Here is a 26,886-nt window from a genome sequence, read left to right on the forward strand (position 1 = left end):
GAATACAAAAAACAACATAATAAAGTGCATGCACTATATCATAAAAAGTGAAAAAATGCAGCTCAAACCCCTAAGAAGAATAGTTAGAGTTGTCCTCTGTAGACAAGTATAACGAAGAATTGGGGAGTGCAGATGTTACCATATAAAGAAAACATAAAAATACAACAAGGTGCAATATGTTTCAACTGGGTATGGATTTCTTAGGGTATTCTGTAAAGTGGGGACTCACATTCTTTTAAATAAAAGACAGCATTTTCCAAATCTGTTTGGCTGAAGTTTTCAGGTTTAGAACGGGTCCCCGATCTTCCTTGAACCACTGGTAGTGTGTGTGTCTAGTAGTTCCTCGGTGATGTGGTGATTTCAATAGAAACAGAAGCAAACCATAGTGTAAACTGTATAGAATGGTAGGTTATAAAAAATGTTTGCACAAACACACTTACATTTTAAACATATACAGTAGCCTTGGCTGGTCCAGTTATCTTTCTGCCCCCTTGTCACGTAAGTTCTCCTAGGAACAGACAGTGACAGACTGTCTTGTGTGGTCCCCCCCCCCCCCTCACACAGCCTCCCTGAGTGGCTGGAGAGGTGGTGACACTGGGTCTGTGTTGCAGCCTATCATGGTGCAGACCCTGTGCTCTACCCTTTTGCAGTAGCCATTAGTCTGAGCTATTGAAATGTTTACATTTAAGAGGTGGGTTCAAAGGTTTAAAATGGATGGACTGTCCTCGCTCAACCCAGGGTAAATAGATATTGTTGTGGGTGCAACCTAGAAGATGTTTTACAAACGAGTGGTGTGCGTAGTGCCGCATGTAGAAAGATATCCTATATATGGTGCACACCTAGTGGTAATAAGTGTGGTTTATGAAATGGTTATTTAGGATATTATGTAACTTTTAATATACCTTTGTACAACAAGCACCGTAAAATAAGTAAACACACACTTATTTTTAATATTGTATTAATAAATACTTTCATTGAGTATATTGAATTGTGCATAAGGCATAGACCAAATTCAGAATCACATGGATGCACTTTCCACATTATCAGGGCATATAGACCATCTTACGTGACGCGTAGATCCACTTCTGCCCCCCAAATGCTTGAAAGCAATCATTAGATGCTGGAAAGTCCCCACTGACCGTCCGTCTCATTCAGTGAGGAAGAATTTGTTTCCATGAAACCCCTTCCTAAAAGAGAAACACAACCTGTTACTGACCTGCTGCAAAATGGCACACTTACCTGTGTTACCTTCAGTAACAGAACGACGGAGGCAGAGACGTATGCCTTTAATTTGGGACCCCTCTCCCTGACATCACACTGTCCATGATTGTGATTGAAATCCTGAATATAATTTTTGCACGCAGCCAGCAATAACCATGTATATTTACCCAGTTGGTTTTTCAGCATCATGTGCCTTTTTCGATTTTTATGCTGAATGGGCAAGAAAGTGAACTTTGATGGTTCTCGCTGCAAGCATGCAATACTAAAGAACTTGAAGAATTACATTTGTATCAGATATTAAGTGGTTCAGATGTAGAGCTGACAATATGAAGAAAGTAAAAGACACACTATTTTGCTGGTGGAACTGTGGGCTCATTGAAACATATATGGTGGTTGGGTCCTAGGGGTTCAAAAATCAAAAGCCTAAATCTCCAGGTTGTGGGGCTTTGCCCTCCATGGAATATTAAATTACTATTGATGAGTAGGCCTGCTGAGTATTTGGACCATAATACAGATGCTCTGATCAAACATATTCTCTCTGCTGCAAAAAAACAAAATTGCTACCAACTGGAAACAAGTTAATCCCCCAACAATAAAGGCAGTCTGTAACAAAATGTATGATATAATGATTATGGAAAGCTAATGAGCCACTTTGAGGATGAACAAACTAAATTGACAAATATCTGAGGCTCACTACACTCTGGTAATTGATTATTACAGTGGCCCTGCTGAACACACGTGTGGTCCTGGCCTTCCAACACCGTGACTCATGGGTTGCCCCCAGTGAACTCAAATCTGTTACATTATTCATGTTATCCATGTGTATCTACTACCCCTTTCACCCATACCCTAATTTATTTCTGTATCCACCTACCTTCCCACCACAAAAAAACATTGAACTATTACGTCATACAGGGGCTGGTTTAAATTTGAAGTTTAAGGTATCATGTACCTCTTCTACAGTTCTTAGTGCTGCATATGCTATGCGCATGCGCAGTAATTCAATAGAACGCATTGAAAGTATAAAACATGTGCAAAGGTTCAGCTGCAGAAACATGGCAGGGGAGCCTGAGATGTCCGAAATGCTGGCAGTGGATAACCACACCTTGTAATTACATATTTTTCTTTTAATTTACACTTAAGGACCTACTGGAGATGTGCATTGGGACGGGCGCCTATTCTTGCACTTTCGCAGGCTGACTCCACCTGAGCTGATGCAAGGGATAAACTTGCAAGAACATGTGGGCTTCAGGAACTATGATGAGTAGTAAAGTTCAGTGTGGGGTATAGCATAGTAGATAGGGATATTTTCTAAGCCGTGTACAAGTTTATCTACAGTACAGTGTATTTAAGTATATATTTGCTAATTTTCTTACTGGTGGAACCTTTACACAAGGCAGCCAGGGCACGACAAAAAGTTGGGGGATGACTGGGGGTGTTTTCTATGCATTAAGATTTTTTTTATACTGTAATAAATATTTTTATTTTCCTATCCCTTGTATGGTCTTGCCTTTACACTCTCCATAACCCTTTAAATTGTCATTACACCTTTATCTAGTAAGTCAACATTTTAAAAGTACAGTGCTTTACAAATACAATCACCTCTTTTCCACAATCCCAATCATCTATTTCACAATGTACAGTACTTTTGTCTACTAAAATATAGTACCTCAATCTTCTTCTGACAGACACTACATACACTGTACCCCCATCCTTTAATCGTCAGTACAGTACCTCCAGCTGCATCTCTTACACATGGCTTCTCACAAGAACAAGGTTAACCTATTCAATTTTGCCCTGCATAGGTTAAAATATTATTAACAGAATAACTATGACTACACTATGTTTCTGTGTTTTACTTTAATAACTATGTACTACTGTAATTTTATAAGACTGTGCTTGATGGCTTTGATTTTCAAATATGAAAGAGTTTATGGGAAGAAGAGGTGGTTATGGGTGGCTTAAAAGTAAAACAACAAACTGAAGTGTATAATACAGTATAGCACCATCTGCTGGCTACTCATAGCAATAGCCTCAAATGACATTGAGTTTACCTTCCCTACATGCTAGCACCACCCATCATAAACTACGGAAATTACAGAAGCAGCAAGACACCACTGGACAGTCAAGTTTTAGCTGAGGTCACGGTACTGCGGTATCAGGCAAAGGTTTAATTACCAGGGAATTTTGCTTCCCTACCGTAGTCAAGGGAACGGTAAGTCTGGCTACATACTTACGTAAAACGTGTATAAACAAAATGTATCAAGCCCTCTCTGTCAAACATTTTGCAGCTATAAAATACTACCCCTGCTTATTAGGGTAGTTGAGAGTATGGCTTGTTTTCCTTGCAACTGAGGCTATTATTTGTGACACAGGTAATGAGTTGTATCAAATTAGCAGTAAATAGAAGATTTTTGTCCGCAAATGAGGAGGGCATTGAAAGAACACACAGTTCCCAAAGTACTAATACATCTTAACTCGTTTGATAAAATAATCACTAAATAGCCCATTGCAGAAAATGAAGATATACAGTAATGCTGGCAGGTGTAGCATATCAGTTCTCATGCACTCATTAAACCTTCCAGCAATAAAGGCTTAATGTATCCTTCTCAATACTGTATCATTAACTGCCTGATCTTTACTTACATTCACAGTAAGGTCTCCTGATACAAAAGATTATAAGTCGTGCTTATTAGAATCAGTATACCGTAGTATGTCAGAGGAGAGAGTAATGTCTCTGTGCCAATTGAAACTGCATATAGGTTGGGTTCTCCTTTAATAAGTCAATTACATAGTTACTGGATGAAAAAATATTAGGCTGATTAAAGTAGCAATACAAGTTAACTTATGAAACACATATCCCCTCCCCCCTTCCCTATGGGAGATGTTGCTGCTACATGGGGTGTTGTGGTGCATACCTGCTGGCTCACAGTAGATCTGAGTCTCCCGCATGGTGGTAGGGGATGTCAGAACAGGTTTGTGGGGTAACAACTAATTCATACTCACGGTGACAGCGCCTCCATCTCTTGCAGGCCCCAGGGATGAAGGGAGCAATCCCTGCAGGAGAGTTTCTTTAGCCTTCCCCTGATAGATTGCAGTCTCAGGCAAGAAGGTATAGTAACACAGGAACACTTTATTGCACACTGTAGACTTCTCAGCAAAAGTCAGGGGTGCCCAATGCTACATCCAATTGACAAAACATATAAAGTAATAAGTATAAAGTTTGAATACTTCAATAATAATATTTACTTGGTTATTTAGTTAAACCCTTTGGCCAACGCGTCATAAGCCTGCATACCACATTAAGGTAAACCAAAATTAATGCAGGTCCTACACTACACTGTGAACCCTTCCCTTTACCTCTGTACGAGGGGAAAGGATCATAGTAGATCCTGTTCTTTGCAGCAGTGAAAAGACCTCCCAAGACTTCACAGTAAAACCAGATATTCGGCTTTCACCCTCAGGATGTTTCCCTGGACACTCACTGCAGGTACAGGGCCCCCACAGCTGTCCATGCTCTTCTCTTACTCCCTGGTGGAGTAAGAGGAATAGTCTCCCTCCACTCCCCTAAAGGAGGGAACACAGATTGGCAGAGCCCTGCACAACTGTTATCGGTAGACCAGCCTCTCTCAAGGGTAGAGGCAACTGCTGAATTTGGTTAGTGCAGCCCCTTAAGTACAGGAAAAGCAGGAACCAGTCCTGATTCCCTGATTGGACACAAGGCCTAGTTGCACCGCCTCACCTGTGACTCACTGTAGCTGCAGGGGGTGAGGAAAACTCAAGATTAGTCCTGGCAGCCTGCTCTTACTAGGGCTTACTGCCAGGAGAAGGGCAGACTGGCAGCCAGAAACCAGGCCTGGCTACACGCTCCTTCTGGTTGAATCCAATGGTCCCCACTTGGACCCAAATTTTCGGATCCATCCTGCAGATGAGTAACCCGAAACAATACATCACGACATTAACATGGTATACAGTTAATAATACCGTCATATGTACACACAGAGATTTACCCACCCACCTTGGGATGGTGATAACTGTAATAACTTGGATTACTCCAACATGAAGTATCCCTTTTTAATAATAATACCTGGGATCATGTCTCTTTATTATCCTGCCCATATGATCTGGTACTTGCACGAAGTAAGATCTGGATGGACCATTCTCAGATCTGTATTCTACCCTGTCCATGAAGATCCCTCAGCCTACACTCCAGACCCTCATGAGGTAACATACCCTCTCCTCAGTTTGATAAGCAGAACTACTACTTCTGGATCTTAGGTTGTCTATAACTGCATCTCTGAGCCAAGCCTCTCTGTTAGGCTCGATCTCTCTCATGATAGGATCAGGTACATAAGGGTACGCATACCCATGAGACTGCCTATACCTGGACACTATAGTCCTATCTGCTCTACTGAGCTGTGTCAGCTTTTTACCCTGAGCCTTGTCTGGTAAGACCCAGTATACATGTTCTTCTGAGGCTATATCCTCGTATAGTATAGAGGGCCCGGCAGGCTTTACAATGCCTAACTTAATTTCCTTGACTCTTTTTCTGAGTTCCTCTGCGGCCTCTTCTGTGGACTAAGTTCACCGCGGTTCATCCCACCAATGGTCTACAGTTTCCCCGTCAATTAGTACAAATCTGGTGCGCTTCATGGGCACTGAGTTCCCTTGGAATAGGGGATACCATCATTTGCGGATAGTACCTAGTGACCCCACTGAAGAAGCTGACTCATCCTCTGTGTCTACTCTAGAGGATACACACGACGTACCTGAGGGACAGGAAGGAGAGCTGTTAGTTTTACTCTTAAACATTTCCTTGTAAGACGTGGGATTCTTTACAGGAACCATACTGGAAGCAAGAATCTCCCCATCAGATCCCTATTCAGATTCCACCCAGTGCCACCAGTCCGTGGATGGTTTAGAAATCTTCCTTTTCTTACCCCCTGACCCATGGTGACTATGTCAGGATCCCAAACTAGATGAAGCATGGGAAATGGAGACTGGGGCAGTGGCGCTAGGGGCTGGGGCCTTGGGAACAATTATGTCCGGGACAAAGTCCTTGAGCCGGGCTATGTCGCGACCAGTTGTGGTCTTCTTAGAGTCTGGGTTTACAGGCCTGCATTTACCTCGGCCCATAACTTCATGTAGATAATATTCCCGGTCTTCCCTGGACCGGGCAATACTCACCAGAGCGGTAACAGCACAGTCCCTGTCCGCTCTGGCGGTCGACACGGAAGAGACGTGATCAGGTGGAGACATTGCGAGATCCCGGTACAGGTCCAGGTCCCGCACCGGAAGTACAACATCCGCAGGGCGTGGCACCGGAAGATCAACGTGCTCCGCCACACGGAAGTAAGTGCCTGGCAAGGCCTCGTCTCTGGATTCCTCTGCCGCTGCCTGCAGAAAGTAAGGGGATGGTTCCTCACTGCTCCACTGGCTCGTGATGGTCGTCGGGTCGTCTGGATCAGCCGCAGGTACCTCCTCAACAGCACTGGAAGCATCCACGGCCGTGGAGCTTCTCCGCGGTTCAGGCCACACCAGCGCTTGCTGTCTTGGGACCTCTGGACTCGCCCGCTCTACGTCGCAGGTAGGTGGCTCTCTCTTTACAGCACCGCTGGAGTGGTCCGCCAGTTGGAGCGTCACCACTGATAAAAGGCTGTCGTGGTCATCATCTGAGGATAGGGGCAGGGACACCTCCACAGGGGATTGGCGTCGGGGCACCTCGCATTTATGGCTGGCTATTGGCAGGAAGCAGCCCCACTTCTGCGCCACGCATGGAAGCGCACCCAACTCTCCCTGGGCAGTCACATTACCCACTGGTTCTGACATATGGGGTTCCGGGTCTGGAACTGGGGCGCACAGACCCTCTGGAACATCTGTTAGGGCGCACAGGCCCTGCTTGGTCGCAGCGTCGAGGCTGTCCACCTCAATCAGCGTAGCTTTGAGGCCTTCCAGCTGGGCACCGACGGTTTTGAGCGGTACTACCGGCCATAGGTAGAAGGTTCCGCACTGCATGCAGCGAGCCGTGGTACTTGGTTCGCCTCCGGGTGTCCTGCATTGGGAGCACAGGCACCGCAAGAACTCTCGACCAGCTATCTCCACTACCAGGAGACCTCCTGGAAGTTGGTATGTCGTTAACCGACAGTTATCCATTTCTTTTATTGTTAGGGTAATCTCGGGCAGCAGCACTGTTAGAAGAGCTCTGTCTTGATCACCAGCTCCGAGGAACTGAGGGTGCGGCAGCTCGCATCCAGCTCCTCCATCAGTGTAGGTAGAGCTCTCTGATTGGCGTTCACTGTGCCCCCTCCCTCTGGTGGAGTTTAGAGGAGGGGCACACAGTAGTAAGGAGTGGTTCTGGCCCTGCATTGAACCACTCACATCGCAGGGGTGGGGCTCTGGCTTTCGTGCCAGACCCGGAAAGATTTCTACAAACAATTCTCGTGCAGCCTGTTTGCAAGCAGCACGTGCGCCATCCACACTTGGCGGGAGACGCCATTTTAGATCACGCAGTCCACACGATGCACTACCTTGCCGGGCAGCCGCCATCTTGAGTAGAATAAAGTGTTTCAGCATAGCGCAACCCTCACGATTTTGCAAAGGGCCCGCTCTCCTGGTACATCTGCTGCACATGGTAGTCTCTGACCAGTGGGACATCAATATACCCCAGGCTAGGCAAAACTCCCTCTGCAGCATACTGCAAACGATTGCAGCCCAATGCAAGTGCTCTGCGGTTCCATAGTCTGGCTACTGGCTAGCAGTACTCTGGGCTCTCCCTGCAGTATTCTTAAGTCGCCCTATCTTGGCAGCCAGTGTCTCGCAGATCCTTCCCTCGGTGGCTCCTGGGGAACATCACGTCCCACATCACGCAGGCCAATAGGAAGCCGTGATGTCATCCGGTGTGTCATTCCCGTGACCTATACCTTTAAACTCTGCAGAGATACAGGCACCCCCTACAGAGGTAAGTATCTCTACTCTCTCAGGGGGACCATGGAGTTGAGATTAATGCAGATTAGCTCCAGAGACCCCCTGCTTCAATCTTATAATAAAAACTAAATATATATATATATATATATTTTTTTTTAAACGTTGCCTCGTGTTGCTGCTTTGAGTATAGGTATCCCTGCCCCATCGCAAGAAGGACAAAACAAGCATCTTCTCTTTTCTATTCATTTTGGTGAGATATGGAACAACGCACACATTGAACAACACAAAATGTTCTACTTAACTAAATTGAAGTTAAAGCACCAACTGTGCATTACCCAGTTTAGTGAACAGGAGCCAGTGATTAAACTCACATTTCTATTAAAAAAAAAAAAGATTCTCCCTCCCCCTCCCACTTATGCAGTTAAACACCCAATTTCATAACTTGAACGACTATAGATGTGGATATGAAATATGTATAATGAATCATATAGAATGTTTGAGTGAAATACTGTATGTGGTTTCCTGGATTGCACAATAGACTACTTGAGTACAGCATGTACTGTACTGTAGATACAAGTCAATAGCTCAACATTTTATGCTCATTCGTAACACCTACATTTTAAGTCTTTTACAGGTGGCATGCATTATTTATTGGCATAAAAATCGGTGCCAATATTTTAAATTATACTTAACCAATCCTTTTCTTTTTTTTAGTAAAGTGCAAAATGACAGGGGTGGATGCCCTTGAAAATTGACTTTTTCTTTTTGTTATCATTATATGTCCAGTAATAATCCTACTGCAAATTAAATTGAAAAGCATTTCTGTACTTGGTTTTTAGTGCAAAATACCTTACCCGGTGCACAGTGTAAGCAAAGGAAAAGCTCAACATAGGAATATTTTAAGGACCATGATTGACTTTCTTGTCAGAAACAAATCCCTTGGCAACTTGGCAACTAAGCTAAGAAAAAGTTGAAAATACATGAAATTGCTTCTAGCAGTTTGCCAGTATGGAATCATATATTAACAGAAGAGTATATCACAATAATGTTGCTGACACAGGGTAAATATGGCCCATATTTATTTCCACCTGTAGCACCCTTGGCAGAATGCCAAGTTATTTTAGTGGGTTCATGGTTCCTACAGGGAGATAAGGGGTTAAATCACGGTACTGGCCATTACACAAATGTTATGTAGCCAGATTGTTCTTGGTCCCCTTTTACCTGCCGATCCGGGTGAGCTTGCAGGGAGACGGTGGTTGGTTGCGGATGCGGTTGTTGGTGCCACCGGAGTGGCAGGCGGACCCGGCACAGTTGCAGGGAGTGCTGCGGTAGGGGCCGGAGTGGCGATTGAATCGCAGGAACTCCGCGGTGTACCTCATTAGCGGGGGCCACCATCTTAGATGCCCGGTGCATGCGCAGTGAGTCACGGCGGCCATTTTGATTACGCATGCGCAGTACTGACTCTGGTATTTGCGGCGGCCATTACAAACAGGGCTCCGCAGGGGAACTATATCACCCAGCATGCTCTGGGTGGTCGAGACAGCTGATGCGCAGCAGCCAATAGGGTTGCAAGGATTACGGTAGCAAGAGTGATACTTTTTGGCACTCTTGAGGAGGACTACACCAGTCGGAGCAGGGATGCAGAGAGGTAAGGTACTTTCTGGGTGCAAGTGGCTCCCAGACTAGGCCAGATAACCCCTTTACGCCCCCTCTAGACCCCGACTCACACCAGATTGTGGCTGCTACAGGGAAAGCCCATAGCTAGGGACATTTCCCCAGTAGTTGCCTATAGTCAGAGTATAGCACCCGTGAGACGCCACACAGTGATTGCGGCCAGTGGTCTGGGACCCGACCACCTACATACAGAGACTCTTAAAGGTGAGACCCTCCAACCGGAGTTCACCCCATGCAGAGGCGGATGCCTTAGCGGACAACGATGTCACTGGATCAGCGGATCCCTGATTGTTATTCAGCAGCATCCGGGTACCGGAGTACCCGGGCAGATACCTCCCCTAAGTGCACCAACAGTTCACAGGGTAGCGCTACTCCATACACTTTTGGGTGGGCTCAGACATTGGGTAAGGACATCAAGGTATTGGTGCCAAGCACCCTTTGTACTTTGGGGGACACTCACTGGGTGTATTGGGGTTTGCATTTGTTATATACTGTGTGGTACAGGCTGCTGATATATACAGTGGTGTGAAAAAGAAAGTATACCCTCTTTGAATTCTATGGTTTTACATATCAGGACATAATAACAATCAACTGTTCCTTAGCAGGTCTTAAAATTAGGTAAATACAACCTCAGGTGAACAACAACACATGACATATTTTACTGTCATGAACTTTGCCATTGGAGAGGTTCATCTACTATCCCTGTGAGCTGTCACCGCTCCTTGCGAGCTCATTCCGGGCAAACCTTTTCCAGGATTGTGAGAATTTGTTTCCAACTGAGATGTTGTTCTTCTTTGAGGAAGCCTGTCAGGATCGCCTAGACCTCCTGCCTAACCATAGCTTCCTTGTCCACTGGGTGTGCTGCTGCCTTCTATTGGCTCTGGGTTCCTCTGTCTGTCTGTCTTCTTGTTGCTCCTGTCTCTGTCCTTATAGCTTGCTTCCTGTCTGTTGGTTTTGCCTTTGCTTGAAGTCAGATTCCTGATGCACATGCTTCTGATATCCTGATCTGTTTTCTGTACCTGTACCATAGAAATCTGTTCACAGTAAAAGCCCTTGCTGGTATCTGGCTTGTCCCTGTTTTTTCCTGTTCTCAGTCCCTGCCCCCAGACCCGTCCTTGCTCCCCTGTCCTGTTCCAGTCTCCTCGTTGCTGACCTCTGCTTGTTACCTGACTTCGCTACCTGCCGCCTGCCTCGGACCTCTGCTTGTTACCTGATGTCGCTACCTGCCGCCTGCCTCGGACCTCTGCTTGTTTCCTGACTGCGCTGTCTGCCGCCTGCCTTGGACCCCTGCTTGTGACCCCTACTACGCTCGTGCTGTTCTGGCCACCGAGATCCTACCCGCCACAGGAGTCTCCCGTGACAGAAAGCAAAGGCCACTTCTGGATCTCGCTGGAACAGATTCTTCTTCTGCCTGCACCCTTTCCTGCCTGCTGCAGCAGACCACATCCGCATGGTTGAAGATAAGTACTTTCGTTTCTTTTTTGGAAATCCAAGTTGGGATTTTGAAAGGTTTTTTTTGTTGCTGCTAAGTGTTCTGCAAGAATTATTGCGTTCATAACGAAAAAACATTTTTTCTGAGACTAGAACTGTTGCAGCAGAGACTATTGCAGCTTTCTTTGAGATTTTTATTTTTGTGCAGTGCCTGGATTAACCCTTGCAGTACCTGTTGCCACCTTTTTAGACTCTGACTTTTCATTTCCTGGATAAGGCTTGTCTCGGCATCACTGGTTGGACCACTGCTGTTCACAGGGTTCTCATTTCAAAAGACAAGAGTGCTTCTATTATTTTGTTACTGCATACTGTGATTTTTCCTGCAATCTGTAGTTTTTCATATGATTGGTTCTAAGGTTTCAGGTTTACCTGCAAGTTCCCCTAGGGTTTGTTTCTCTGCAACATATGATATCCCTACGCCTGATATCAAAGGTTTCAGATTTGACTGCAGGGTTCTCTGTCTGATATTCCTATGTCAAAAGTTTCAGATCTAACTACAAGTTTTCTCTGTATTAGTTTCCTGCTGTCTATGATATTTCTATGCCTGATATCAAAAGTTTCAGATTCAACTGCAGGTTTTCTTTGTCTATATGATATCCCTACGCCTGATGCCTAAAGATTTAGATGTAACTGCAGGTTTTCTTTGTCTATATGATATCCCCACGCCTGATGCCTAAAGATTCAGATATAACTGCAGGTTTCTCTGTCTATGTTTTTTCCTTGCATTTATAATCTCTGTGACTGATGTTAAAGTCTCAAAGGGTCAGCTCTCCTATCTTGTGTCTCTCTGTGTCTAATATTCCTGTTGTTCATTCTAATGCTTCTGTTTTAAAAACACATTTCCTCTTTACTGGTTTCTTGGGAAGTGTGGTTTAATTATGGCTCCCACTCAAACAGTCTTGAGCAGTAAATGTGAACACAGTACCACTGATTCTTCAGAACTTCTCAAAGCAAGGAAGAAGAAGAAAAAGAAGGGAGGCATTACTGTGGAAGTTGCAGAAGGAATAAAGAATGAAAATTTAACCTCAGAGTCTGCATTTGATGAAAGAGATATGCTGCAGCTTAAGGCAACTCACAGACGTATCCCAAGAATAGTGGAAGAGAAGAAAGATGCTCCTACTCAGACGCTTCAAGCTGCACGAAAAGAGATTGATTGTCTTCATGGACGTTTAGATAAAGCGCAAGAAGCTAAGGCTGCACTACAGAGCGGTCTATCCTCAGCAATTGCTAAGTGTGTTCTCCAAGAAAAAGAAAAGCACCAGTTGGAGAGTGACCTGGATGTCATGTCAGGTGAGCTGGAGAAGGCATATGCTGATGCTGCTGAGAATCGGCGCCACGCTTCTAAAAGTAACGAATTCCTGGAAATCTCTATGAAGGAAATTGACAGGCTTAATACAGAGCTTAAAGTCTCCCATGAGGATATTTGCTACTTCAAAAAAGAGATGGAAGTCGATCGGGAGGAGAGATGCTACTTGACAACAGAGATACGTTCTATGAGAGAAATCTTCGAAGGGTTAAATATCAGTTTTGAAACTGTAACCAAAGAGTGCAAGAATCTCTATGTCCAAGTCAGTGAAGGAGATAAGAAACTCCATGAATTAGGAGAGGAGAAGAAACAGTTGGCCCAGGAAAAGTTAGACGTGCAGACAGCACTGCAGAATGCAGAGAGAGTGCTGCAAGAAGAACGTGTCTCCCTGGAGCGGCGCACACAAGCAGAAAATATGCTGCAGAGTCAGCTGCGAGAACTGCGTACACATCTGCAGGACACCAAGGAGAAATGGGTGAATGCTGAAGAAAAGCAGCGAGTTCTACAGGAAGAAAGGTTCCAGACTGCCAACAAAATAAGGATGCTGCAAGATTATTTGAGTACCCAGTGTGTCCCCAAAGAACAGCATGAGGAGCTGAAGGCCACACTGAGCATAACCAGAGCCTCGCTGGAGGAAGAGCTAAAGCTAGCAGCTGAACACACATCTCAGCAGCTTACAGCTCTGCAGGCGCAGATCGCCGAGCTCAAGACACAGCTTGCCAAAAAGGAGGAGAGAGAGAAGGTTTCCGTCTGTCAAGTGGCTGGCCTGACACAGCGCTATGAGGTCAAAATGGCCGATACCTGCAAATTATTGGACCACACAGCCCGTGATAAGGTCCGGCTGCAGCTGGAGCTGGACAATGCTCGGGAGGAGTACCGGAAGCTGCAGATCAGAAATGAAGAAGATGAAACATATTTAAGCTTTACTCTGAGTCAGCTGGGAGATATGGAGTCGCGACTCAACTCCAAAGAAGCCGAACTGACAACTGCATTGAGTGGGAAAAGAAGTGCAGAAGGACAGCTTCAAGAGCTGAAAAATAAAATAGCTGGTCTTAATGAGAATTTAGGTGATACCACGAAACGGCAGTCACAAAAGAAGACCATGGAGCATGAATTCTATGTTCCCACTTACACATGTGAAAAGTCTGCACCCGTCATTGATGCCCACATTCCTGATGTCCGTGCCTCTGCAATGGAGTTGAACGTATCCATTGGGAAGTTCCAGATTCCAAAACTAAAAGAGATATATTGGTCACAAAAAGAGACCACGGAAAGTGAATATGTCCCCTCTGCCGCATGTGAAGAGCCTGATGTATCTGTTCCCGATGCCCCTGCTATGACGTTAGACGGATCCCTGGTGAAGTTCCTTGCTATGCCTAATATTCTTGATGCTGATGCCAACGCTCTTGCGATGATGATAAATGCACCTCTCACAGATTTCCCATCAGCACTTGACGTACACATTAAGTTGGCCTTCCATCAAGATTTCCCTGAAGAGCCTGGAGGGTTGTCCGGAGTTGTTGCTGATCCCTATGTTCCTGCAAAACATGGAGTGTTGTCCAAAGGCCATCATGAGTCGGCCTTCCATCAGGGACACCTTGCTATACTGGAGGGTTATCAGGAGGATCTACTGGCTCCTCTGCTCCTGCTGTGAAGACAAGCGCACGTTCTTCCGTTTATCTACGAATATCTGATGCGTCCTCTGCTGAGCCTGTGACCTACTCTGCAAAGTCAAGCTTACTGCTCACAGATTCTCTGGCGTTTGGGTTGATGCATCCTGACATTCAACTGTTCCGAGAGAGAATTGAATTCCTCTGTCGGCTTTCTGATGGACTTTTTCAGTCTGTACATGTGGAGAACTCTCTGCCCGCTGACAAACCACCAGAGGTGGGTCACCTTGAGTCCACTTTTCATCAAGGCCTCCGGGAAGAGCCTGGAGGATCGTCCGGAGAACACTCTTGAGAGGGGGGAGTAATGTCAGGATCGCCTAGACCTCCGGCCTAGCCATAGCTTCCTTGTCCACTGGGTGTGCTGCTACCTTCTGTTGGCTCTGGGTTCCTCTGTCTGTCTGTCTTCTTGTTGCTCCTGTCTCTGTCCTTATAGCTTGCTTCCTGTCTGTTGGTTTTGCCTTTGCTTGAAGTCAGATTCCTGATGCACATGCTTCTGATATCCTGATCTGTTTTCTGTACCTGTACCATAGAAATCTGTTCACAGTAAAAGCCCTTGCTGGTATCTGGCTTGTCCCTGTTTGTTCCTGTTCTCAGTCCCTGCCCCCAGACCCGTCCTTGCTCCCCTGTCCTGTTCCAGTCTCCTCGTTGCTGACCTCTGCTTGTTACCTGACTTCGCTACCTGCCGCCTGCCTCGGACCTCTGCTTGTTACCTGACGTCGCTACCTGCCGCCTGCCTCGGACCTCTGCTTGTTTCCTGACTGCGCTGTCTGCCGCCTGCCTTGGATCCCTGCTTGTGACCCCTACTACGCTCGTGCTGTTCCGGCCACCGAGATTCTACCCGCCACAGGAGTCTCCCGTGACAAAGCCGATAGTCCAATCTAGGAGGAGACGACTTCAACTATCACGAATGTCAAGGATCCGTTGCTGGTTAAAATGATCGCACCTCCACTGGATCTTCCAAATTTCCAGGTTGCTTCAGTGCTGCCTGATCCTTCATGTCCCAGCGAGGAGGCTACTTCCATGCCATTTACTGTTGCAGAGGATATGGTGCCACCTACCCTTGCGACTGAGGTACAAGATGATTCAATGCAGTCTTCTTCCTCAGATGTGCCGGTGGAGGTCTCCAAGACAGCTCCACTGACATCATCTCCGGTTGCAGAAGCCAACAAGGAAGATGACCTGGTGCCGCCTACCAAGTGCGGATCGCCCAGATCCAACGATGAGCGTAAGCTCCTTGCTTTGCAATCGGGGACTGGTCCAGTAGCTGTGGTGCTCCCTGTACTGAACTGATGGGACCGGATGTTCCACGGCTATGTCACATATTTAAATCAAACCCTCATGACCATTGAGCACTGGTGGGAAACACAGAAGAGAAAAAAGGAAGGATCCAGGCACACAGGCTTTTCTTTAGGAGATTTTTAATCAGCAATGGTGACCAACGTTTCTGCTGCCACGCAGTCTTTATTAAGGTGAGGGCTGACATATATATATACCTTGTGTACACCTACCCCAAGTTACAGCAGGTGTGTAATGGCGTGAAAATGGACGTCGCCGTAACGTCAAGGCCGCGATGGAGGTCCACGCATGCGCATCACCTAACTCACATGAATATGAGTACGACGCCAGCGTGCGGCACAACATCAAAACGGGCGCCCACCACGGAAGGTGCTTCTAACATACCAGAGCACTGTATACCGGTTTACCTGTAGCAGCAGAATTACAGTGACCCCAATAAAGGCAAAACCCAAAGTGATAAAAACAGAGAACACCTACTCCTATGCACAAATAGTACCAGCATCATATTCCCATAAATAAAGCGTAAATACCCTTAAGAGCATAAATTACTGAAACAAGTACAAAACTATAGTGTATATGCAAGCAGGGAAACAGTGAAAATCAAATGAACATATATAAATATATAGAACCCTACATACATAACAAACTACATAAACTAACTACATATAAACCCAATCACAGAAGTATCACGAAGCAAGTTATAAACCATCTCATATTAGAATAGAACTTCCAGCATGCATATCAATAAAGAATGAAGCAGACGGATGTAGAAGACGCAGGACCACCACTGTTATAATCAAGTCAATGCCTGTGTAACTTGAAGCTCACCACAAACGAAGCGCGACCACGGTGCTCAGGTAGGGGATTGGATAACTCCAACCCACAGTCACCTGGGCGCACCTAGGATGTAGAGAAGTCGTTCAAGCCAGGTCAGGGTTATAGATTGGAGAAGGTACTTGCCAAGTTCAGGAGCGGAGCGTTTCGGATGGTCGTAGTTCGTAGCCAGGTTCAGGATTGGAGAGTATCGGATATTCGGTGTACGTAGCCAGGTTCAGGATAGGAGAATGTTGGATCGTTGGAGTACTTAGCCAAGGTCAGGACTGGAGACAGGAGAATGGTCGTACAAGCCGGATCAGGAGTGGAGAGAAGCGGAGTCCAAGGTGCTAGCAGGGTTCAGGCAACAAGAGGTTAATCAGCATACAAGGTAAGGCAAGGATACAGGAACAAGGATGTGGCAAGGCACGGCATCACAATGACTATGCTCAGCAAGGAATGGTAGCAGACTGAGGGTATAAATAGGAGGAAAAAATGTGTGTGGTGCTCTCAAGACAATACTTAAGCCAGATATATGTATAACAGGAAAACAACCCTTGGTAAGTATATATAATGTCTCTAGGAATGTAGCCCGGTATTGACAAACCCACAATCCATGCAGTAAGGAAATGTCAATAACACCAGCAGGTGACCGGTAGATGAAACATCCTATAACTTGAAACAATATAGTGGGACAATATGGAACGAACTCACTTGGGAATCTTCATCCACCATCAGCAGCAAGTCCAATTGAGTTCCAATGTCCAGGGTTGAATGTGCATCCGTAGAAAGTACTCAGAATATGGAACAGTGAAGAAAAAACGAAGCACCAAGTCCAGCTGTAGAATAGCAATGACACCAACAGGGATACGTACCAAAAATAAGCAGTTTAATAGGATCCAGACAAAGTAACAAACACACCTACGCGTTTCGGACCTTAACAGTCCTTTATCAAGGTGAATACAACCGTAAGTAATGGAGCGCCATTTATACTCACTTAAACCGCAAGTAGCCCAATCGCGGAACATATCCGCATATGTCACGCGGGTCGCGTAGATGACCTCTGACCCATGACGTGCGGTCGCGTAGTTACGTTACATAATGCGTGCCCTGGGGTAGTGCCATGCGCGAAGGGGGTGGGAGAATCACTGCACGCGCATGAGCACATGCACCCGATGCTAGTGCCTCCCACTCCATAGATAGATAGCGCATGACGTCACTCCGTCACGATCATGTGACCACAAAGGTCAAATGCTAGGCGTAGCTAGGCAACCGAGCCCAATGCGTCCCAAAGTGCATAATACAAAACAAACACATCTTTATTGACATAAACAAAAAAAATATAATATAAACACTCCTAATGAGGAAATATATGCTAATGATAAAAACAATTAAAAATAACATAAAACAATTAGAGGTGACCTATGATAACACTATTTCAAGATCCTCATAGTTGGTTGTATGGTATTGTGAAGGCAAAATGGAGGCATCTAATAATAACAAATTAATATAATCATATATAAAGTGTAAGCTAAATTGCCTAGAGAGATAATGAAAAAAGAGACCTTCCTTATAATGTCTATATAGTTAATATACCCCATATACATGTCTGTAGTCTGACAATCTAATATATACTGAGTATATAGCCTATTTGGTCACCCACAGAGAGTGGTGTTGCGCAAAGCTAGGTATCAAACAGAAGAGTACCAATGTCCCAGTCTGAGTTTAAACCATATGGGATACGTGTTTGTAAAGTAAATATCCAATATAGTTCTCTTCTGTTTAAGATACCTAGTCTATTGCCACCTCGGATCGGATTCAATATATGTTCAATACCCTGAACACACAAATTGTCTGAATCACCCATATTACAATGACTAAAATGTTGAGATACAGGGTGACTCAAATCTTTTTTAATAATTAGTCTCAAGTGTTTGAGTATGCGGACTTTCAAGTGTCTTACAGTCCTACCAATGTACTGTTTCCTGCAACCGCAACTTAACAAGTATACCACAAACTTGGTATCGCAATTAATAAATGAATTCACATAATATTTTTTACCAGTTTTGAAAGAAAAGAAATCTTTTTTGATATCCATATGTTTGCAAATTTTGCACTTTGAACATGCATAGTTGCCCTTAGGTAATTTCTTAATCACTGATTTGTCTCAAGTGAACAAACTGCCAGATACAAAGTTCGCAATGGTTTTAGCTCTACTGAATACTATCTTGGGACCCTCGTCATATACAGTTTTTAATAAAGGATCTGCTGCTAACACTCCCCAATGTTTGTGAATGGATTCTCTAATGTTGTTAGATTGATTATTATGTTGAGTAACAAAATATGGAAAATTGGTAGATTTTTTATCTTTCCTATTTTGTACTCTTTTGAGCAAAGTAGATCTATCCAAATTTCTTACTTCCCTGAGTGTCTTTTTCAGATCATCTTTTGCATAACCTCTAGCTTCAAAACGCTCCATCAGCTCCTCAGATTGTTTTACAAAGTCCTCATCATTTGTACAAATTCTTCTTAATCTAATGAGTTGGCTTTTTGGTATTCCTTTTAGCAAGGATTTAGGGTGGCAGCTGTCAGCTCGCAAAAATGTGTTGCGTGAGTTTTCTTTGCGATACACCGTAGTGATAATTTGTTTGTGCATATTAACTGAAAGGAATAAATCTAAAAAGTGAATATGGTGAGCGTTGTGATTGGAAGTGAATTTTAAATTAAATTCATTATTATTTAAATATTCTGTGAACAAAAAAAGAGAATGTGCATCCCCGTGCCAAATAAAAATAAGGTCGTCAATATAACGCCTATAAAAAGTGATAAGATGTCTATAGGGATTCTTATCTCCAAACACGTGGATCGACTCCCACCATCCTAGGAATAAATTCGCATAGGATGGGGCAAAGCTGGTACCCATGGCCGTACCACGTGTCTGAAGATAAAAATCCCCATCGAACATAAAATAATTATGTGTTAACAAAAATTGAATTGCATTAAGAATAAAAGTGCTCTGTGCAGGTGAAAGCTCTGATTGTTGTAAATAAAATCTGACAGCTGCCAGCCCATGCTCATGTATTATCACTGTGTAGAATGATGTGATGTCAAGACTAAGCCAAATAAAATTTGTTTCCCATGTGATGGAGTCAAGTTGAATCATGAGATCACCACTGTCTTTAATGTATGATGGCAATGTTTGCACTATAGCCTGCAGGAAGTGGTCAACATATTTGGAAACACCATCTCCCAAAGATCCAATACTAGCGACTATTGGCCTCCCAGGTGGGGAGACCAATGTCTTGTGGATCTTTGGGAGATGGTGAAAGATAGAATCGTTGTGCTGAATAAATTAGATTACAAAATTGAAGCACTTCGACAACTTAACGATAGTTCATCATACATTCTACTCAGAGGAGACCCCACAGCAACATTCATTAAAGAACTTAGAAACCTCTTAGACGAGGGAGCCATTCTTGGTGCCCTTGACGAAAAAGAGCTTGAATACTTATTTTGCCCTTATCCTGTCATTCCTATCTTTCACCATCTGTGATGGAGTCAAGTTGAATCATGAGATCACCACTGTCTTTAATGTATGATGGCAATGTTTGCACTATAGCTTGCAGGAAGTGGTCAACATATTTGGAAACACCATCTCCCAAAGATCCAATACTAGCGACTATTGGCCTCCCAGGTGGGGAGACCAATGTCTTGTGGATCTTTGGGAGATGGTGAAAGATAGGAATGACAGGATAAGGGCAAAATAAGTATTCAAGCTCTTTTTCGTCAAGGGCACCAAGAATGGCTCCCTCGTCTAAGAGGTTTCTAAGTTCTTTAATGAATGTTGCTGTGGGGTCTCCTCTGAGTAGAATGTATGATGAACTATCGTTAAGTTGTCGAAGTGCTTCAATTTTGTAATCTAATTTATTCAGCACAACGATTCTATCTTTCACCATCTCCCAAAGATCCACAAGACATTGGTCTCCCCACCTGGGAGGCCAATAGTCGCTAGTATTGGATCTTTGGGAGATGGTGTTTCCAAATATGTTGACCACTTCCTGCAGGCTATAGTGCAAACATTGCCATCATACATTAAAGACAGTGGTGATCTCATGATTCAACTTGACTCCATCACATGGGAAACAAATTTTATTTGGCTTAGTCTTGACATCACATCATTCTACACAGTGATAATACATGAGCATGGGCTGGCAGCTGTCAGATTTTATTTACAACAATCAGAGCTTTCACCTGCACAGAGCACTTTTATTCTTAATGCAATTCAATTTTTGTTAACACATAATTATTTTATGTTCGATGGGGATTTTTATCTCCAGACACGTGGTACGGCCATGGGTACCAGCTTTGCCCCATCCTATGCGAATTTATTCCTAGGATGGTGGGAGTCGATCCACGTGTTTGGAGATAAGAATCCCTATAGACATCTTATCACTTTTTATATCGACCTTATTTTTATTTGGCACGGGGATGCACATTCTCTTTTTTTGTTCACAGAATATTTAAATAATAATGAATTTAATTTAAAATTCACTTCCAATCACAACGCTCACCATATTCACTTTTTAGATTTATTCCTTTCAGTTAATATGCACAAACAAATTATCACTACGGTGTATCGCAAAGAAAACTCACGCAACACATTTTTGCGAGCTGACAGCTGCCACCCTAAATCCTTGCTAAAAGGAATACCAAAAAGCCAACTCATTAGATTAAGAAGAATTTGTACAAATGATGAGGACTTTGTAAAACAATCTGAGGAGCTGAAGGAGCATTTTGAGGCTAGAGGTTATGCAAAAGATGATCTGAAAAAGACACTCAGGGAAGTAAGAAATTTGGATAGATCTACTTTGCTCAAAAGAGTACAAAATAGGAAAGATAAAAAATCTACCAATTTTCCATATTTTGTTACTCAACATAATAATCAATCTAACAACATTAGAGAATCCATTCACAAACATTGGGGAGTGTTAGCAGCAGATCCTTTATTAAAAACTGTATATGACGAGGGTCCCAAGATAGTATTCAGTAGAGCTAAAACCATTGCGAACTTTGTATCTGGCAGTTTGTTCACTTGAGACAAATCAGTGATTAAGAAATTACCTAAGGGCAACTATGCATGTTCAAAGTGCAAAATTTGCAAACATATGGATATCAAAAAAGATTTCTTTTCTTTCAAAACTGGTAAAAAATATTATGTGAATTCATTTATTAATTGCGATACCAAGTTTGTGGTATACTTGTTAAGTTGCGGTTGCAGGAAACAGTACATTGGTAGGACTGTAAGACACTTGAAAGTCCGCATACTCAAACACTTGAGACTAATTATTAAAAAAGATTTGAGTCACCCTGTATCTCAACATTTTAGTCATTGTAATATGGGTGATTCAGACAATTTGTGTGTTCAGGGTATTGAACATATATCGAATCCGATCCGAGGTGGCAATAGACTAGGTATCTTAAACAGAAGAGAACTATATTGGATATTTACTTTACAAACACGTATCCCATATGGTTTAAACTCAGACTGGGACATTGGTACTCTTCTGTTTGATACCTAGCTTTGCGCAACACCACTCTCTGTGGGTGACCAAATAGGCTATATATATATATAGACTATTCATGGTCCCAAGACTCAACAAAGTATCCGGACGTTCCTCCTTCTCCTTCCGTGCACCCCAAAACTGGAACAACCTACCAGAGACTCTCATATCCACCACCAGCTTAAGTTCTTTCAAATCTAAGGCTGTCTCACACTTTAATCTGGTCTGTAACTGTTTCATACGCTCATAATATATATTTTCTTTAACTGTGCATGCAATGTCTTGTATATAAATGTATACCTTGTTCATTTATGTAACTGTATTTGTAACCATGTATTATTTGTTTTACTCTGTGCCCAGGACATACTTGAAAACGAGAGGTAACTCTCAATGTATTACTTCCTGGTAAAATATTTTATAAATAAATAAAATAAATAAATATACTCAGTATATATTAGATTGTCAGACTACAGACATGTATATGGGGTATATTAACTATATAGACATTATAAGGAAGGTCTCTTTTTTCATTATCTCTCTAGGCAATGGAGCTTACACTTTATATATGATTATATTAATTTGTTATTATTAGATGCCTCCATTTTGCCTTCACAATACCATACAACCAACTATGAGGATCTTGAAATAGTGTTATCATAGGTCACCTCTAATTGTTTTATGTTATTTTTAATTGTTTTTATCAATAGCATATATTTCCTCATTAGGAGTGTTTTTATTATATTTTTTTTGTTTATGTCAATAAAGATGTGTTTGTTTTGTATTATGCACTTTGGGACGCATTGGGCTCGGTTGCCTAGCTACGCCTAGCATTTGACCTTTGTGGTCACATGATCGTGACGGAGTGACGTCATGCGCTATCTATCTATGGAGTGGGAGGCACTAGCATCGGGTGCATGTGCTCATGCGCATGCAGTGATTCTCCCACCCCCTTCGCGCATGGCACTACCCCAGGGCACGCATTATGTAACGTAACTACCCGACCGCACGTCATGGGTCAGAGGTCAACTACGCGACCCGCGTGACGTATGCGGATATGTTCCGCGATTGGGCTACATGCGGTTTAAGTGAGTATAAATGGCGCTCCATTACTTACGGTTGTATTCACCTTGATAAAGGACTGTTAAGGTCCGAAACGCGTAGGTGTGTTTGTTACTTTGTCTGGATCCTATTAAACTGCTTATTTTTGGTACGTATCCCTGTTGGTGTCATTGCTATTCTACAGCTGGACTTGGTGCTTCGTTTTTTCTTCACTGTTCCATATAAATAGGAGGAGCCTCCAATAGCCAGCCAGGGCGGAACCAGGAAGCACTGTAAGAACTGATTGGCTGCTGGTGCACACAGGTGTGCCCTATGATGCAGCCTAATCGGAGATGAGGGTGGAACTGCTCGTGCGCGTCACGGAGGCCAGGGGGCGGAGTTTAGAGCGCGCGTCACTCCCATGCCGATTCCTGGGACAAGAGGTGGCGGGACCCGTCGCGTGCCGACCCACGCGCGTCACGGAGGTCAGAGGGCGGAGCCGAGAACGTGTGTCATTCCGAAGGCGGTCCTGACTGTTCCCAGAGCGCGGGCAGAGCTTTACTTGCGCGTCAGTAGGGAAGCTGGCCGAACGCACACGTCGCGTGACAGAGATGGGGGTGGGATCCGAATCCACGGGCGGGTGATCAGAGTGAGCAAGGTCCGCGTGCGCGCGCGTACTGGGACCACGAAACCGCGCATCCTGGGTATCCATCACGGAAGGTTTGTTGGGATGAGGAGACGGTTTGCGACTGCCAGAATGGCGAATCCTCACAGCCTATCAAGAAAACATTTAAGGCTGCGGCCAGGCAGGGAGCGAGCATGCTGGCGCTCATGCGCAGTTACGTCATGGTCCCTGGCCGGGAGATATGTGGCGGGCTAGGTGCGCATGCGGGGCGGCGATTCGGAGCTGGTTTGCCCTCATTGGGCGAAACCGCTCACGTGACATGCTTGCGGATGACAGATTCAAATTTGCTTGCTCTGCTCTGCAAGCAGCTAAGCGTTGAGCAGGTGCAGGTGTTAGCAAATGCTGGCCACACACTAAGGCTAAGGCCCCGGTCTCTCCGCTGTAACGCGCGCCCGCGCTTTTGGCGGCGCGTTCAGCCGATTCTCCGGTCTGCAGTTCACTGCAGGAGGAGAGACAGGGGGGGGGCGTGGTGGAGGAGTGACAGGGCGCGGCCATGACGTCACCCGGCAGGTTCGCCCTCATTGGCTGAACCGCCGGGGGGCGTGCCTAATCGCTCGACACGAGTCCTGCTCTCAATTCTATTGAGAGCAGGAATAGCTGTCGCGCGAGCGCAGCGGCCCCCCCTCGCAGCGGGCCCGGCGCCACTGCGGGGAGGGCTCTCATGCGCGCAGCGTCCGCCACAGCGGACACTGTAGTAGGCAGCGGGGGCAAGGCCTAAGGTTCAATTGTTCATTGAGTCCACTCCAATACTTGTCCTTAAATGAAATATCCAATAAGCTTCCCTCCTTAAAAGTAGGGTATCTCTATCTACGGCTCCCCTCAATGGTGGTATAATCTCAATATCCATAACCCGCATAGCAGATATCGGATGTTTGTTCTGGACACAATGTTGCACCAATATCATAGGGTCAGTGCCTTTCTTAATGACACTTTTATGTTCAATAAATCGTTGTTTAAACATCCTTGTTGTCTTACCAACATAGAGTAACCCACACGGGCATCGAAGGAATGCGTAGATCTACATGTCTAATCTTAATGCTCTCACCAGTACACGGATGACAGAACGTATCCCCAATACATAAACTATTGCATATAGAGCAACTACAGCATCTGAAATTACCAGGCTTACCCTGTCTTCAAACATGTGTAGTTTGATGATAAAAATTGTCAGCTGGTTTAATTAATGTTTGAAATATTTCTCCCTCGTTTGAATAAAAGCATAGGGAGATCTCGGCAAACCTCGGACAAAATTTGATCATGCTGTACGATATGCCAATGTTTATTCATGGTGAATTTCAAGAAGTTGCTACCTCTATTATACGTAGTGGGAAAAATAATACTCGGTGGAGCTTTTCTTTTGTCCAGTGATTGGTACTTCCCGTTTGAAGGCCTCCTCAAGTGAGGCTGATATATAACCTCAAGCCAAGAAACGTGTTTTTAAATCTAAAATTGCAGGACCCAATCTTTCCGGTCTGTCTATAATTCTCAGGACTCTCACATTTTGTGAGTAAGGAAGAGCCCGGACCAAGGCCGGTGAATGATGGCTATCTGCCCTAATGTACAACATTCCTGTCAGTTCGCTTCCTATATACGTCCGTGTGGATAACCCCATGCTCCTGACTAACCAACACATCCAAAAAGGATATTTGTATGGTGCTCCAGTTACTGGTAAAACGTACCGGAGTAGCTAAATGGTTAAGGTAATCAAAAAAAAGATATAATTTGTTCTTCTGTACTTTGCTATAAAATGAAGATATCATCTATGTACCAGTGATAACAGAGCATATGATCGTAGTATACCGATGCATAGATACAATCCCTTTCAAAGTGAGCCATATATAGGTTAGCATAGGCCGGAGCCACATTGCTACCCATAGCAGTTCCCTTTATCTGCAAATAACTTTGCTGCTCAAACTTGAAATAGTTCTTATACAAGATAAAATGTAAGAGAAGCATAATATACTCACTGGGAATGGAATCTGCATAATAGGATATTAGTGCTGTCAACCACCTCTAGACCTTTATCGTGTGGTATAATTGTGTATAAAGAAGGTACGTCCATGGTAACCATAATAACGCTAGCATTGGATTTAGGAATAGCTCTCAATTTAGTAAGAAAATCTGGAGGTGTCCCTGATATATGAGGGTACAGTATAAACCACTGGCTGTAGAATTGTATCCATATAAATCGCCAATGGCTGATTACAGGAGTATGTGGTGGCAATAATTGGTCTCCCAGGGGGTTTAATCATGCTTTTGTGAATTTTCAGCAGCATGTAATATACTGGACACTTGGGATGTTCCATATAAAGGAATTCAGCCTCTTTTTCTGATAACCAACGGTTACTAAGGCCCATTGTAATAATATCCCTAATTTCTCGGGAATATTCATGTGTAGGGTCCCTGGTAAGAGTAATATAACTGTCAGTATCAGAAAGTTGGCATAATGCTTCCTCCTTATACTCTACATAATCCTGAATAACGAGTGCACCCCCTTTATCTGCTCTTTTTACAATAATATTCCTATTCTCTGTAAGGGATTTAACTGCAGCTCTTTCATTAAGACTCATATTAAACGTGCCTCTTGTATTCCGTTAAGCATATTTACTCAAATCTGCTTTAACTAAACGGATATAAATACTCACCGACTGGTTTATAATAGGAGGTAAATAGGATCTCAACTTACATTCCCTTGTCGTATTCTCAATTTCAGGTGTAAGCGTGATAGTTGTCTACTGCACCACCTCCGATGCTCTGGGAGAAAAGAAAAATTTTATATTCAGGTTTCTCTAAAAATTGAAAAAGATCAACTTCTACATTAACATCATCATAGCTAACAGTGGGAACACAAGATGGTCCTTTAGATAAGACTGGCATTTCCATGTCAGACAGTTGGTGCTTCGACACATTAATCACCAAAGAGTTCATACTCATGTCCTGGTCTGCGAGCGTAATATTGGGTGTTCTCTTGCTTGGCCTCTTCCCCCGCCTGAGTTTTTGGACCTCCTGTGGCCTGACGTTGTCCTAAAAAAGGAAGTGTGCTCAGATCCCTCTGTCGTTCAGCCGAGGAGTGGCCATCAGAATCACTCGTGACTATATCCCTCACAGGCGGCTGTTTAAGTCCCCTTAGTTTCTGTCTTGTCTTGCCTTCTAATTTTTGCCAAAGAAAAATGTGCCTATCTTTGTAATCTCTGACCACTTTCTTAA

General features: G+C 44.1%; 1 long non-coding RNA gene across 1 annotated transcript; it reads right to left on the reverse strand.

The window, feature by feature from the left end:
* Positions 1–732: 732 nt before the first annotated feature.
* LOC142491090 (uncharacterized) lies at positions 733–26,435 on the reverse strand. The gene is made up of 3 exons (XR_012800276.1): positions 26,366–26,435; positions 4,228–4,401; positions 733–1,187 (listed from the first exon to the last, which is right to left on the reverse strand). It is a non-coding gene; the product is annotated as an uncharacterized LOC142491090 (long non-coding RNA).
* Positions 26,436–26,886: the final 451 nt, after the last annotated feature.

The sequence above is a fragment of the Ascaphus truei genome, chromosome 3, assembly GCF_040206685.1.
Source record: "Ascaphus truei isolate aAscTru1 chromosome 3, aAscTru1.hap1, whole genome shotgun sequence".
Classification (NCBI taxonomy): Eukaryota; Metazoa; Chordata; class Amphibia; order Anura; family Ascaphidae; genus Ascaphus; species Ascaphus truei.